General features: G+C 43.9%; 1 pseudogene across 1 annotated transcript; it reads left to right on the forward strand.

Annotated features, from left to right (window-relative positions):
* Positions 1-2395: 2395 nt before the first annotated feature.
* On the forward strand, positions 2396-14078 carry LOC311105544 (matrix metalloproteinase-23-like; annotated as a pseudogene). Its single transcript has 8 exons — positions 2396-2698; positions 8461-8600; positions 8813-8940; positions 10569-10608; positions 12189-12326; positions 12673-12783; positions 13412-13538; positions 13886-14078. The product of its transcript is annotated as a matrix metalloproteinase-23-like (transcript).
* Positions 14079-15003: the final 925 nt, after the last annotated feature.

A 15003-nucleotide genomic window follows, 5' to 3' on the forward strand; every position in this document is an offset into this window, starting at 1 on the left:
CTGCAGATACTGCGTCCAAAATACCACAGTCGACTGCAGTTACTGCACTTTTACTGCAGTTTCAAAACTGCAATCTTTTTTGAATTTATCGGAGGAACGACGGGACAACAAAAGCATTGTCGTTGGGCCTGATCCGTAAATATCATGCAACATAACCCCCAATTTCCTTCTTTATGTTCTTAAGAGTCACAGGGGTCCTCTTCTATTGAAAACCACAGGCTGTCTCGGTGCCTTCCTAAGGTCAGCCTGAGTGATGGGGATAGGGGGAAACTGTGGACCACTTGGCCAGCCAGACCATGGGCAATGCCAAAAAGTTCCATTGTCAAAAATGTTACCTCATTCTGCACAATGGATTTTTTATGAGAGCACACTTCACATGCAGAATTGTATGACTTTTAGAGTTGCCAGCGTGGGCACTTTCTGAAGGTGACTGAAGGGATGTAGGCTAGAACAAACCCCTAGTGCAGTGAGGTGAAGCCTAAAGCCTGGTCCTGAGCCACAACATTGCAGATGGTGACACATTGCTGTAGCCTAACCAGGATTGGGCATATTGTGGGCTAGTCATGATAGGCTACTAGATGCCTTCCTCTTCAATGGATGATCCATAATTCGCTGAGGAGCTATCACAGTAAGAGCTTACAGCTCAGCAATAGTTTGAAGACTTGAATTCTGTCTTTGAAGACAGTTGACCATTTTATCATCTATTCGCCTGGGTGAGAACTGGGTGAAGTTTGAGAGAATGGGAGAGCAGAGGCTGAAAGACACATTGTTGTTTCAGAACTGGGCGGTGCTCTCTCTCTGCCCCACCACTCGACTGACGTGCCCGAAGGAGGATGTCCGACACCTGATCCGTTCGGTCGCTCCATGGACTAGGTAGGGAAGTACCAAAGTTATCCAATAAACATACAAATGCGATTCAATTAACGAAGGACTCGGCAGAAAAGTAGGAGTTTACAATTATATCCCAGCGCAATTGCGCGGAATGCTGATAATGATATGAGTTTGATTGTACGGGATAATTTGGAGCTCCATGCTCAATTGGCCAATTGTCTGCAGAGCTGTTCGAATTTGGTTTCCACGTTGTGATAGGCACCGCGTTCTGGTTCAGAGGAAGGATAGCCTACTCATGCTTTCTGCATGAAAACACCTGAATACAATAGCCTATCCGAGATGATCAAACTCTTTTATACCAAGTATTCACGCCTTGCATTTAGCAGAACTATATGCTCTCAACATTGAGTGTAGGCTACCATTGACTGTGAACTGTAAAAATACTACATGTTCCAATGGAGCACAGGAAGCCAATGGAGATGGGCAGAACTCGTCCAATACTTTTTCTACTAGTGCTGATGTTGGTAGGGTTGGATGGGGTCGACGGACTCCCGAACTGTGTAGAAGGAAAACGGTAAGTGGGCGGCTGCACATGGAAATTATAAAAAATGTATATTTAGGCGACTCAACAAGCCCAGTATTTGCATTAATTTATTGTGTTTTGGTATCGTTTTTTTTTCCAGAAAAAAACTAGTGTTTTAAGTAGGCTACACTTACACAGGTACACAGGTTTGACCTCATGTATTTTTGTGCATGTTTATTTTTGCATGAGTGATTAAATAGCCAACCATACTAATGCATTGATCAGTATTACAATAGAACAGGGGAATAAATGGGGAGAAAAATAAAATAAAGGAAGGAGTGGTGAGGGGGAGGGCTGGAAGGGTATGCTTCTGCTCACATATGGGTGACAGATATTTTAGCATAGCGAGATGGATAGATGGAGAGGGACTGTCATGGGATGAGAGCAGAGGAGGAGGGTTCCACGTCTGTGTAGGATTAAGTTGTGATTTCTGTTCCCTTTTGCACTTGTGCCAAGTGTCTTTTCTTTTTTTCCTAGAGGAGGCCTTTTGCCAGGAAGCCTGAAAAATGCAATGACTTAACTTGACTTTAATTTATTGCTTTTAACTCATAGTAGAAGAAATAGTGGAAGAAAAGTGGATAAATAGAATGAACAACTAACTATTTTGTCTTCGGAGGGGAGTTGAAATCCTTCCCCCAGTTGCAGATTCCACATGTTGTCGTCATTGAAGGGATTTTCAAATCAAGTCAAATTTTATTTGTCACATGCGCTGGATACAACAGGTGTAGACCTTACAGTGAAATGCTTACTTACAAGCCCTTAACCAACAATGCAGTTTTAAGAAAGAATGCCCCAAAAAATACAATATAAAATAATACGAAATAAAAGTCCTGTCTTGTTTCACAGGCTACTGCTAATTTGTGCTTTGTTTCAGGCGCTGTAACATTCTCTCTACTGCAACATACTGACTGTGCAAAGCTTCTCTCTCGCTCACACACACACACACACACACACACACACACACTGTTTTCACCTCTCCATGGTCATGTCATGCTCCTCTTGTCACCTCTAATAATCTCTCTCTCAATTTAAAGGGCTTTATTGGCATGGGAAACATATGTTAACATTGCCAAAGCCTTGTGAAATAGATCATAAACAAACAAACAATCTCTCTCTCTTTCTCTCCCCCTCCCTCCCTCTCTTTCAGGAAGCTGGTGGGCTGTCTGTGGAGTCCCTGAGCTCTGTGAAGCATCATCCTGTGACGGGAGCGGCACTGAGTCGCTCCAAACGTTACGCCATCAACCCACTGGGCCACAAGTGGAAGCATTTCAACCTCACCTACAAGTGAGACCCTGAATCCCAATTCAGACCCTTGTCCCTATCCCCAAGGCACTTTTGGAGATCTGAGAGGATTCAGTGCCTTCAAAGTATTCACAGCCAATGTTCCCTCAATTGTTTTTGGCACTGAGCAAATTTCAGGTCTGCTGAGCGTAAACTTGAACGTTGTGTAAATTCTGTGCAACTTCCAGCACGTGTTTACTGTGAACACTGAGGCTGTACCCGCTTTAAGTTACAGTTTTAACAGTGGTCAAGTAGGCGACTGTGGCTATTTGATCATAATGTAGGCCTACCAGAGTGGCCTAGCATCAAAAACGATGGAGAAAATGCTTCCCATAACATTTTAACATGGAAATAGCTGTTCTATCAGTCAGCCTACAGTAGCAGCCAATGTGTGGTGTTCAATGTAGGCCTACATTCCATGACACGTTTGAAAAAAACATGCAGGGCTTGACATTAACCTGTTTATTCACTTGTCCTTCAGACAAGGAGGTGACTGAAAATGTTGTTATTTGACGCAAGAAACCACTTTACAAAATAAAATGCACTATTATTCTCATACCATTATTACAGAGAATCAGACAAATTATGCTACCCTCTGCCTATTGGCTACTTAGCTTATTCAAGCCTATCTCAAAATACAACACTGCCCCTTTAAGACAAATAAAAAGCTCTTCACCTGACTCGATTTTCAAAGATGTCTAGAAAATGTACACGTTTTGTGCTGTTGTAGGAAGCAATCACTCCCCCATTGCTGACTATAATTTACACTACATGGCCTAAAGTATGTGGACACCTGCTCGTCGAACATCTCATTCCAAAATCATGGGCATTAATATAGAGTTGGTCCCCCCTTTGCTGCTATAACAGCCTCCACTCTACTGGAAAGGCTTTCCACTAGATGTTGGAACATTGCTGCGGGGACTTGCTTCCATTCAGCCACGAGCATTAGTGAGGTCAGGCACTGATGTTGGGCGATTAGGCCTGGCTCGCAGTCGGCGTTCCAATTCATCCCAAAGGTGTTCGATGGGGTTGAGGTCAGGGCTCTGTGCAGGCCAGTCAAGTTCTTCCACACCGATCTCGACATACCATTTCTATATGGACCTCGCTTTGTGTACGGGAGCATTGTCATACTGAAACAGGAAAGTGCCTTCCCCATACTGTTGCCACAAATTTGGAAGCACAGAATCATCTAGAATGTCATTGTATGCTGTAGCGTTAAGATCTCCCTTCACCGGAACTAAGGGGCCTAGCCCGAACCATGAAAAACAGCCCCAGACCATTATTCCTCCTCCACCAAACTTTACAGTTGGCACTACGCATTGGGGCAGGTAGTGCACTCCTGGCATCCGCCAAACCCAGATTCTTCCGTCGGACTGCCAGATGGTGAAGCCTGATTCATCACTCCAGAGAATGCATTTCCACTGCTCCAGAGTCCAATGGCGGCGAGCTTTACACCACTCCAGCCGACGCTTGGCATTGCACATGGTGATCTTAGGCTTGTGTGTGGGTGCTTGGCCATGGAAACCCATTTCATGAAGCTCCCGACGAACAATTATTGTGCTGACGTTGCTTCCAGAGGCAGTTTGGAACTCGGTGTTGAGTGTTGCAACCGAGGACAGACGATTTTTACACGCTTCAGCACTCGGCAGTCCCGTTCTATGAGCTTGTGTGGCCTACCACTTCGCGGCTGAGTAGTTGTTGCTCCTAGATGTTTCCACTTCACAATAAGATCACGTACAGTTGACTGGGGCAGCTCTAGCAGGGCAGACATTTGACGAACTGACTTGTTGGAAAGGTGGCATCCTATGACGGTGCCACATTGAAATTCACTGAAATTCTCTTCAGTAAGTCCATTCTACTGCCAATGTTTGTCTATGGAGATTACATGGCTGTGTGCTAGATTTTATACACCTGTCAGCAACTGGTGTGGCTGAAGTAGCCGAATCCACTAATTTGAAGGGGTTTCCACATACTTTTGTATATATAGTGTATCTATAACTGGGCGTCTACTCACAACCACTCATGCTGTAAACACAGTCCAGTTCAAAGAGAATGCACAGACACATATATGGCAATGGTCTATTTGCATATAGGCCTACTGCAGCTCTTATTGGTGCTGAATTGTACTCCGATGCGTTCTGCCTACAGCAAAATCTCTTGCATAGTTAATTTAGTTTCGGTATGTTGCATTGAAAGTGGCTAATATTGCATTGATTTGATCACAATTCCCACAGTAAAGGGAAACGTTCATAGTGTTAACTAAGGGGGAAAACTGTAGGAAGTTGAGTGAAGTTCAATTTCATGCTTCCCTGCGCAGGCTGATATTTCTTCTGCTTGGCAGTCCCGGATGAGCTGCGCGCCCGCGCGCAGTTTAGAAGGAACATTGTTCACACCCCTTGACTTTTTAATATTTTGGTGTGTTACAGCCTGAATTAAAAATGTATTAAATTGAGATTTTGTGTCACTGGCGTAACACACAATACCCCATAATGTCAAAGTGGAATTATGTTTTTAGAATTGGTTTACAAGTTCATTAAAATTGAAAAGCTGTAATGTCTTGAGTCAATTTAAACCCTTTGTTTATGGCATGCCTTAATAATGTCAGGAGTAATCATTTGCTTAACAAGTCAAATAATAAGTTGCATGGACTCACTCTGTGTGCAATAATAGTGTTTAACATTATTTTTTAATGACTAGCTCATCTCTGTACCCCACACATACAATTATCTGTAAGGTCCCTCAGTCGAGCAGCGAATTTCAAACACAGATTCAACCACAAAGACCAGGGAGGTTTTCCCATGCCCCGCAAAGAAGGGCACCTATTGGTAGATTGGTCAAAATAAAAAAAGCAGACATTGAATATCCCTTTCAGCATAGTAAAGTTATTAATTACACTTTGGATGGTGTATAAATACACCCAGTCACCACAAAGATGCAGGCGTCCTTCCTAACTCAGTTGCCGGAGAGGAAGGAAACCATAATATTAACCTAAATACAGAATATAAATATTCCAAAACATGCAATAAGGCACTAAAATAAAACTGCAAGAAATGTGCTAAATAAACTAACTTTATGTCCAGAATACAAAGTGTTATGTTTGGGGCAAATCCAACACAGCACATCATTGAGTACCACTCTTCATTTCTTTCAAGCATGGTGGTGGCTGCATCATGTTGCGGATATGCTTGTCATCGGCAAGGACTAGGGAGTTTTTTTAGGCAAAAAGAAACGGAATAGAGCTTAGCACAGGCAAAATTCTAGAGGAAAACCTGGTTGAGTCTGCTTTCCAACATAGACTGGGAGACAAATTCCCCTTTCAGCAGGACAATAACCTAACACACAACGCCAAATATACAATGATCAACAACCAACTTGACAGAGCTTGAAGAATTTTAAAAATAATAATGTGCAATCCAGGTGTGCAAAGCTCTTAGAGACTTACCCAGAAAGACTCACAGCTGTAATCACAGCCAAAGGTGATTCTAACATGTATTGAATCAGGGGTGTGAATACTTATGTAAATGTGATATTTCTGTATTTCATTTTCACTGAATTAGCAAAACAATTTTTTCTAAAAATATGTTTTCACTTTGTTATTATGGGGTATTATGTGTAAATGGTTGAGAACAAAAATCTATTTAATCCTTTTTGAATTCAGGCTGTAACATAACAAAATGTGGAATACGTCAAGGGGTATGAATACTTTCTTAAGGCACTGTAGATTAGGAATATGGCAGCAATTCCACCTAACCTATCCAATCCTCTCTTCAGCGAGCCCAAATCCCCTGACAGCACAGGGCTATATGTTATACCTAACAGTAGTTATTTTCATACGTTCCCTTTCAGTCGGTCACTCGATATAACATACTATGGGAACATACAATCACGCCCCAAGCTGGCTGGGCTCCCTGCCTGTGCCATTAAACCCCTACAACTCATCCAGAATGCCGCAGCCCGTCTGGTGTTCAACCTTCCCAAGTTCTCTCACGTCACCCCCCTCCTCCGCACACTCCACTGGCTTCCAATTGAAGCTCGCATCCGCTACAAGACCATGGTGCTTGCCTTTGGAGCAGTGAGGGGAACGGCACCCCTGTACCTTCAGGCTCTGATCAGTCCCTACACCCAAACGAGGACATTGCGTTCATCCACCTCTGGCCTGCTGGCTCCCCTTCCTCTGCGGAAGCACAGCTCCCGCTCAGCCCAGTCAAAACTGTTCGCTGCTCTGGCACCCCAATGGTGGAACAAGCTCCCTCAAGACGCCAGGACAGCGGAGTCACTCACCACCTTCCGGAGACATTTGAAACCCCACCTCTTTAAGGAATACCTGGGATAGGCTAAAGTATTCCTTCCAACCCCCCCCCCCCCCCCCCCAAATTGTAAAGTGGTTATCCCACTGGCTATAGGGTGAACGCACCAATTTGTGAGTCGCTCTGGCTAAGAGCGTCTGCTAAATGACGTTAATGTGCCCTTGAGCAAGGCACTTAACCCTAATTGCTCCTGTAAGTCGCTCTGGTTAAGAGCGTCTGCTAAATGACTAAAATGTAAATGTAAATAGGGTACCAGAATAGGAGGCTCACGGCAGCCCAAGCACACACAGGTTCTACCGGTTCCAAAAAGCGGCTACAGATGCCACCTTTTTCCCTAATACCCGAGAAGCCTGAACTGTCAGAGCCCCATCTAGGGAAACAGAACCTGCTGCAACTTGGCTATGCGCACTGACACGCTGCCACTGCAGCCCAAGTCCATAGACCCCATGGTTCCAAGAACAATACATACCTTGCGAGCCTGAAATGTCAGAACTCGTTCAAGGAACTGCAAGTTCAAAACAACAGAACACCTGTTGTGACTTGGTAAAGCGCACACTCACGCTGCATAGCATCAACCAGAGTCGATGAACCACGGTAGCCCGAGGCTCAAACCCACAGGAAACTGTGGTAACCTTGATAATGCACACTTTACGCACTGCCATACCCCAAGGCAGCCCATGGCTCAAACCACAGGGAATTGTGGTAAGCCGTATAAATGCGCAACCTGCGCGCTGCCAACACCCACTCCCGGACCCAACCATAAGAACACTATGAACCACACTAGGAGAAGTTGCATCCACGTGTTAAAATCTCACAAGGGTATGTCGGGAACCCTAACTCGCTGAAGCACAGATATCACCAATCATCATGCCCCTGAACAATGCCCAAGCAGCCGCCACACCCCTAGTGGAGTGAGCATGCACACCGCTAGGCAACTCTTGTCCTTGTCGAAAGTCCGGGACCTGTAAGACATAGGCATAACCTTGGGAGCAAAAGCTGCATTAGGACGTAACATCACTTTGGAATCGGCAGGAACGGTGTCCAGGATGCGACACAACGTTCCATCGCTCCTAAGTCGGAGCCGAATCTCGTAGTCTTTGTGTGCTTGAAACGTTTGTCATTTACGTGACACGTTCTACCTTCAGGTGAGCTGGAAAGAGAAGAATTGAGGAAATGGATGCGAACCCCGGTATTATAGTCAGGAAGGCAGGGTTTCCGGGGGCTGGCTCAGCATCCATTGGCCCGTTGGGCGATTTCAGTTTTTTTCAGGTGAACATGGTTGGTCGTAGGACTCCCCATAATATATTATATACCGAGTGATCGACTGAAAGGGAACAGCACTGTGTTTTGGGGAATCCAAGTTTGTCACATTGTCTGTCACTTTCCTGTCTATACTTGTGTCTGTCTTTCTCTGTCTATGTCTGTCTGTTTGTCTGCGTGTCCGTTCATGTCTGTCAGGATCGTGAACTTTCCCAACACGCTGAATAAAGACGACACCCGCAAGGCCATCAGCATTGCGTTCTCCAAGTGGAGCGACGTGTCCCCTCTCTTCTTTGCCGAAATCACAAACCCCAACAAGAGTGCTGACATTGTCATCGGTGAGACCACATAATTCAATAGAACCTTATTGTATCACTATGGGTGAGACATTAAGTTAAGGGTGTGTGTGTGTGTGTGTGTGTGTGTGTGTGTATCTCAATATTTGTTAAAACTCTTTAATACCCCCTGCTTTAAGTGTGTGTGTGTGTGTGTGTGTGTGTGTGTGTGTGTGTGTGTGTGTGTGTGTGCGTGCATGTGCACATGTTTCCAGGCTTCTACACGTGGAACCACACAGATTGCTGGTGGTCTCCATTGCATCCCTGTTTTGATGGGCTAAACGGGGAGTTGGCCCATGCCTTCCTGCCCCCACGCGGGGAGATACACTTTGACTCCGAGCATGTGCTGACCAACTGGCAAGTGTCTTCACTGACATTTTCAACATGTCCCTGACTGAGTCTGTAATACCAACATGTTTCAAGCAGACCACCATAGTCCATGTGCCCAAGGACACTAAGATAACCTGCCTAAATGACTACCGACCCGTAGCACTGATGTCTGTAGCCATGAAGTGCTTTGAAAGGCTGGTCATGGCTCACATCAACACCATTATCCCAGAAACCCTAGACCCACTCCAATTTGCATACTGCCCCAACAGATGCACAGATGATGCAATCTCTATTGCACTCCACACTGCCCTTTCCCACCTGGACAAGATGAACACCTACGTGAGAATGCTATTCATTGACTACAGCTCAGCGTTCAACACCATAGTGCCCTCAAAGCGCATCACTAAGCTAAGGATCCTGGGACTAAACACCTCCCTCTGCAACTGGATCCTGGACTTCCTGACGGACCGCCCCCAGGTGATAAGGGTAGGTAACAACACATCTGTACTCCCTGTTCACCCATGACTGCATGGCCAGGCACGACTCCAACACCATCATTAAGTTTGCCGATGACACAACAGTGGTAGGCCTGATCACCGACAACAGTGGTAGGCCTGATCACCGACAACGATGAGACAGCCTATAGGGAGGAGGTCAGAGACCTGGCCGTGTGGTGCCAGGATAACAACCTCTCCCTCAACGTGACCAGGACAAAGGAGATGATTGTGGACTACAGGAAAAAAAAGAGGACTGAGCACGCCCCCATTCTCATCGACGGGGCTGTAGTGGAACAGGTTGAGAGCTTCAAGTTCCTTGGTGTCCACATCACCAACGAACTATCATGGTCCAAACACACCAAGACAGTCGTGGCAAGGGCACAACAAAGCCTATTCCCCCTCAGGAGACTGAAAGATTTGGCATGGGTCCTCAGATCCTCAAAAAGTTATACAGCTGCACCATCGAGAGCATCCTGACTGGTTGCATCACCGCCTGGTATGGCAACTGCTCGGCCTCCGACCGCAAGGCACTACAGAGGGTAGTGCGTACGGCCCAGTACATCACTGGGGCCAAGCTTCCTGCCATCCAGGACCTGTATACCAGGCGGTGTCAGAGGAAGGCCCTAAAAATTGTCAAAGACTCCAGCCACTCTAGTCATAGACTGTTCTCTCTGCTACCGCACGGCAAGCGGTACCGGAGCGCCAAGTCTAGGTCCAAAAGGCTTCTCAACAGCTTCTACCCCCAAGCCATAAGACTCCTGAACAGCTAATCATGGCTACCCGGACTATTTGCACCCCCACCCCATCTTTTTATGCTGCTGCTACTCTGTTAATTATTTATGCATAGTCACTTTAACTCTACCCACATGTACATATTACCTCAACTACCTCAACTAGCCGGGTACCCCCGCACATTGACTCTGCACCGGTACCCCCCTGTATATATAGCCTCCCTACTATTATTTTATTTTACTTCTGCTCTTTTTTTCTCAACACTTTTTTGTTGTTGTTGTTTTATTTTACTTTTTTATTAAGAAATAAATGCATTGTTGGTTAAGGGCTGTAAGTAAGCATTTCACGGTAATGTCTACACCTGTTGTATTCGGCGCATGTGGCAAATAAGATTTGATTTGACAACCACAAGTTATGGATCCTGGGGAAGTCCCTCTTCAGCTGGAAACAAGGTGCAAAGAATCTCTACTCTGTCTGTCTGTGCTCCGATTCTCTACCCTTCGTTCACTTTCCCCCACCCATGGATTTCAAAGGAATCGATTGACGTCTATGATACATTTTAGACGTTTTTATCAGATGTAATCTTGATGTTGTCTTGAAAAAAACTCTGGTTTACCTGGTTCTAACAGAGACCAGTTCGTTATAATCTGGTTGACGTATCCTCAACCAGAAAACCAGTTTACAACCAGAGAATGACATCATTAAGTTGTTATTTGCCACATTTTGCCTGCTGGGTAGGTGCACTTGATAATGTGTGCTAGATGGGCGCGAAGAGTTTGCACTTTTGTCAAACATACTTCCGTTATCCCCCTTGTCCTTTTTTGGGGCGAAACATTTTATTTATTGGTTTTCACAACATTAAATATTTTATGTGGCATTCAATAATTACATTTTACAAGCACAGCAAATAACAAAAACAAACAAACAAACAAAAACAAAAAACATACAGCATATTGATTGATACATCACACATATACACTACCAGTCAAAAGTTTGGACAGACCTACTCATTCAAGGGTTTTTCTTTATTTGTACTATTTTCTTCATTGTAGAATAATATTGAAGACATCAAAACTATGAAATAACACATATGGAATCATGTAGTAAACAAAAAAGTGTTAAACAAATCAAAATATATTTTATATTTGAGATGCTTCAAAGCAGCCACCCTTTGCCTTGATGACAGCTTTGCACACTCTTGGCACTTTTTTGGTTACTACATGATTCCATATGTGTTATTTCATAGTTTTGATGTCTTCACTATTATTCTACAATGTAAAAAATAGGAAAAACCCTTGAATGAGTAGGTGTGTCCAAACTTTTGACTGGTAGTGTATATATATATATATATATTTTTTATCAGGACAAATCTGATGGGGCACGTGCCCTTATGGCATAGATTCTACAAGTGTCTGGAACTCTATTGGAGGGATGCGACAACATTCTTCCACGAGAAATTCCATCATTTTATGTTTTGTTGATGTTGGAAAACGCTGTCTCAGCCGCCGCTTCAGAATGTCCCATAAGTTTTCAAATGGGTTGAAATCTGGTGACTGTGAGATGCACACACACACACACACACACACACACACACACACACACACACACACACTTTAAACCCCCTATGCTCCATTGAGACCCCTCTTTCAAAGTCACTGAGCTCTCCTGTTCTAGCCATCGTACCCAAAATAATGGGCAACTGGGCATTTAAATACATGACCCTAAGCATGATGGGATATTAATTACTTAATTAACTCTGAAAACCAAACCTGTGTGGAAGCACCTGCTTTCAATATACCTTGATCCCTCATTTACTCAAGTGTTTCCTTTATTTTGGCAGTTACCTTTAAGTTACCTTTATATACCAACACACAATTCTAGAATCTAGATGTTACCTCAAATCACACACCAGACACACAACACTGATCAATCACGTGTATAATGACTATGTATTCTATCCAGGGATCCAAATCCCCTTTGTTATTTGATATAATTTGTGTACGTGCGTAATTGTTTCTGTTCCTTTCCCCAGGTGTGTGGTTGAATGACCTGGTGCAGGTGTACTGTGGCACTCCCGTGACCCCCAGGCCCCTGATGCACTCCAATGCCACCTACACGGGCCAGAGGAACATTGCCCAGGACGACATCTGGGGAATCCAGCGCCTCTATGGTAAAGGAACACACAGATCAATCATATGTTTTTTTGTTTGTTTGCAATTATAAATTAAGACTTTATATATATATATATTTTGTATACATGTATTGTAATGATGTCATTTCTAACAGTGTATTAAAATGGTCTTAACATTGTATTAACATACTCTATTCCACCAATTCCCACTCAACTCATTGTGCAATTACAACACGATAGCAATACAATTACTACAGTACTATGTAACATGTTAATACAATGTTATTGATACACAAGTAATTCGTTTTATTACACAGGTATAAAACATAACACTAAGAAAATGCTAAGAGCAACCATAAATGTCTATATGTGTGTTGTATTCCAGGATGCATGGACAAGAAGCGCGTGTGTGATCCATGGGCTCGCCTTGGCTTCTGCGAGAGGAGGAAGAGCTTCATGAAGAAACACTGTGCCCGCCGCTGTGACCTCTGCTATGGTCAGACAGACATATTGTCCACTCTTGATTGGACATAAATTTAACTACAACGCAGTTTACCAGTTGGAATTTAAATTGAATTTAAAGTTCCAATCTCCATATACACTATCTACATGAGATCCCATGAATGGCATGCATTTAGGACTGTCTTAAGCCAGCAAATGGATCAGGACTTGATAGTTAAATGTGGATCTAGCCTGGTTTTGCTAGATTAGATTTTGGACGTTTTAACACAAACTGGCTGCCTGGTAGATGGCTTTCCTTTGAATTACTGTTGATTATCTCTCCAAATCAGATGTGTGATTATGGACCTGTCTGGCGCTTTGAATAACAGCATTTGCGAAACGGATAACTAAAATGCTATGTTGCCAACATTCAGGCTTTCCCAACTCTGTGTCCTGTATCCTCCCTTGTCCTACTGTACTGATATCACCTCTGTGGCATATGTTTTATCCCCAATAGACTCGATTTCAAATCTTTACACGATTCCTCGCATCCTATCTTCTCTCCTTTTTCTCAACCGAGGAATTGAGGAAAGATGAATTGAGAAAAAGCCATAGAGGAATATTAGGCCTATCTTGTGGGGGAAGTATTATAACTGTCCTGGTACTTCACTCACTTCCTGTAGAGCCTCTTGAGGATGTTACCACGCTAAGTCCACCGCCTGCCAACGTCAAGATCAAGATGGTTCCTCGTGGAAAGGTTGTGGGCTTCCGCTGTGGGACGAAGAATCCTAGATTGCCTCCCAAACTCAGGTGAGAGAATAGTCTAAATACAGTAATGTACAAATCCTATTTTTGGTGTTTATTGGACAGGATAGAGCTAGGTAGATATGAGGAGAGAGGGTGCTAGAGCAGTGGGTTGGATTCGAACCAATGCACACAGTGGCAGTACACAATACATGTGATCCAAAGGCAGGTGCTTAGACCGCGTCACAATATAATTTTTGGTCAGATTCTCCCATTGTTTTATCAGGTCTTTTTATGGGAGCATTTAAACAGCATGCAGGTAGTTTTTTCTTCTTTTACTATACATGACATTTGAATGATTGGTTTCTCTCTCCCCGTGCTCTTCCCTGGCATGACCTTTGACCTTGCTCCAGCTGGTACAAGGATGGAGAGCAGCTCCTGCTCTCTATCCCCGGCTACATCATCATGAAGGACCGCGACCTCCGCATCGTCGCCAACGCGTTTAACGAGGGCACTTATACCTGTCTCATCCATCGTAGCGGCAACGTGGTCTCTGCAAACTCCTGGGCTATCCGCCTGAAGCCTGAACAGCCCTCCAACAGCTGAGCTGAATGAAGTGAGTGAGGGAAGGGAAGAATGAGGCATGGAGGAAAGAGGATGAACCCACAGCTGTACCACCTGAGCCTCACCGCTAGCCGTAGTGGAATACAGGTGGCAACAATTACAATAGTATAGGTGAACTCAGCAATATGACATCATCATACACAGCATGACGACTTCCTGCTTACAAATATTAACCTGATAATTCAAATCTGCCAAGACTGCCACATATTGGACCTTATTCACGCAGGGGTTGTGAGCTTTCAAAATATAGCCTTGCGTGATCAAAAACAGAAAACCTTCCTTAAGTTTAACCTTAGAATCAATAGATAATTGACCAATGGAAACAACCCTCTAGTCTAGAGCCAATAGTGTCAGTCTTAGCACATCAAAATTCTGTTGTTGTTGATGTCTGTAAACAGGAAGTTTCCCCGGTTTGTAGGATGTTGTCATATGGCTGAGTCTTCCTTTAAGCAGGCTGTACTCTGACAGTACTCTCTTGAATCCAGGTCATAAATGGAATAGATCCCAGAACTCAACCTTAAACTTAATTCATCATCAAGGACATCAGACTTTAAGATCCAGACAGAGAATACTAGCTTTGTTCACCCTTTAAATGTGATTACTTATTTTTTATGCGGTTGTAGTATTGATATATCTCACTTTGTTAAAATGTCTAGGGCAGAGTTGATATTTCTAGATCCTGTGTCATTCAAAACAGTATAGTAATTTGTTTTGAGATAAAGGGTGTAAATATGATGCAGCTATCACTGTGCTTATGGAAAGCATTCTCTCCCTTGCACTGTTTTCTATTACTTGCCGTACCTTTACAGGAAAAAACATTACATTGGGATTTATTCACAACAACCTTTCAAGAAAGGTATTTATTCGCACCCCAGAGTCAATACTTGGTGGAAGCACCTTTAGCAGC

Source organism: Coregonus lavaretus (genome assembly GCF_964263955.1).
Source record: "Coregonus lavaretus genome assembly, chromosome: 30".
Classification (NCBI taxonomy): Eukaryota; Metazoa; Chordata; class Actinopteri; order Salmoniformes; family Salmonidae; genus Coregonus; species Coregonus lavaretus.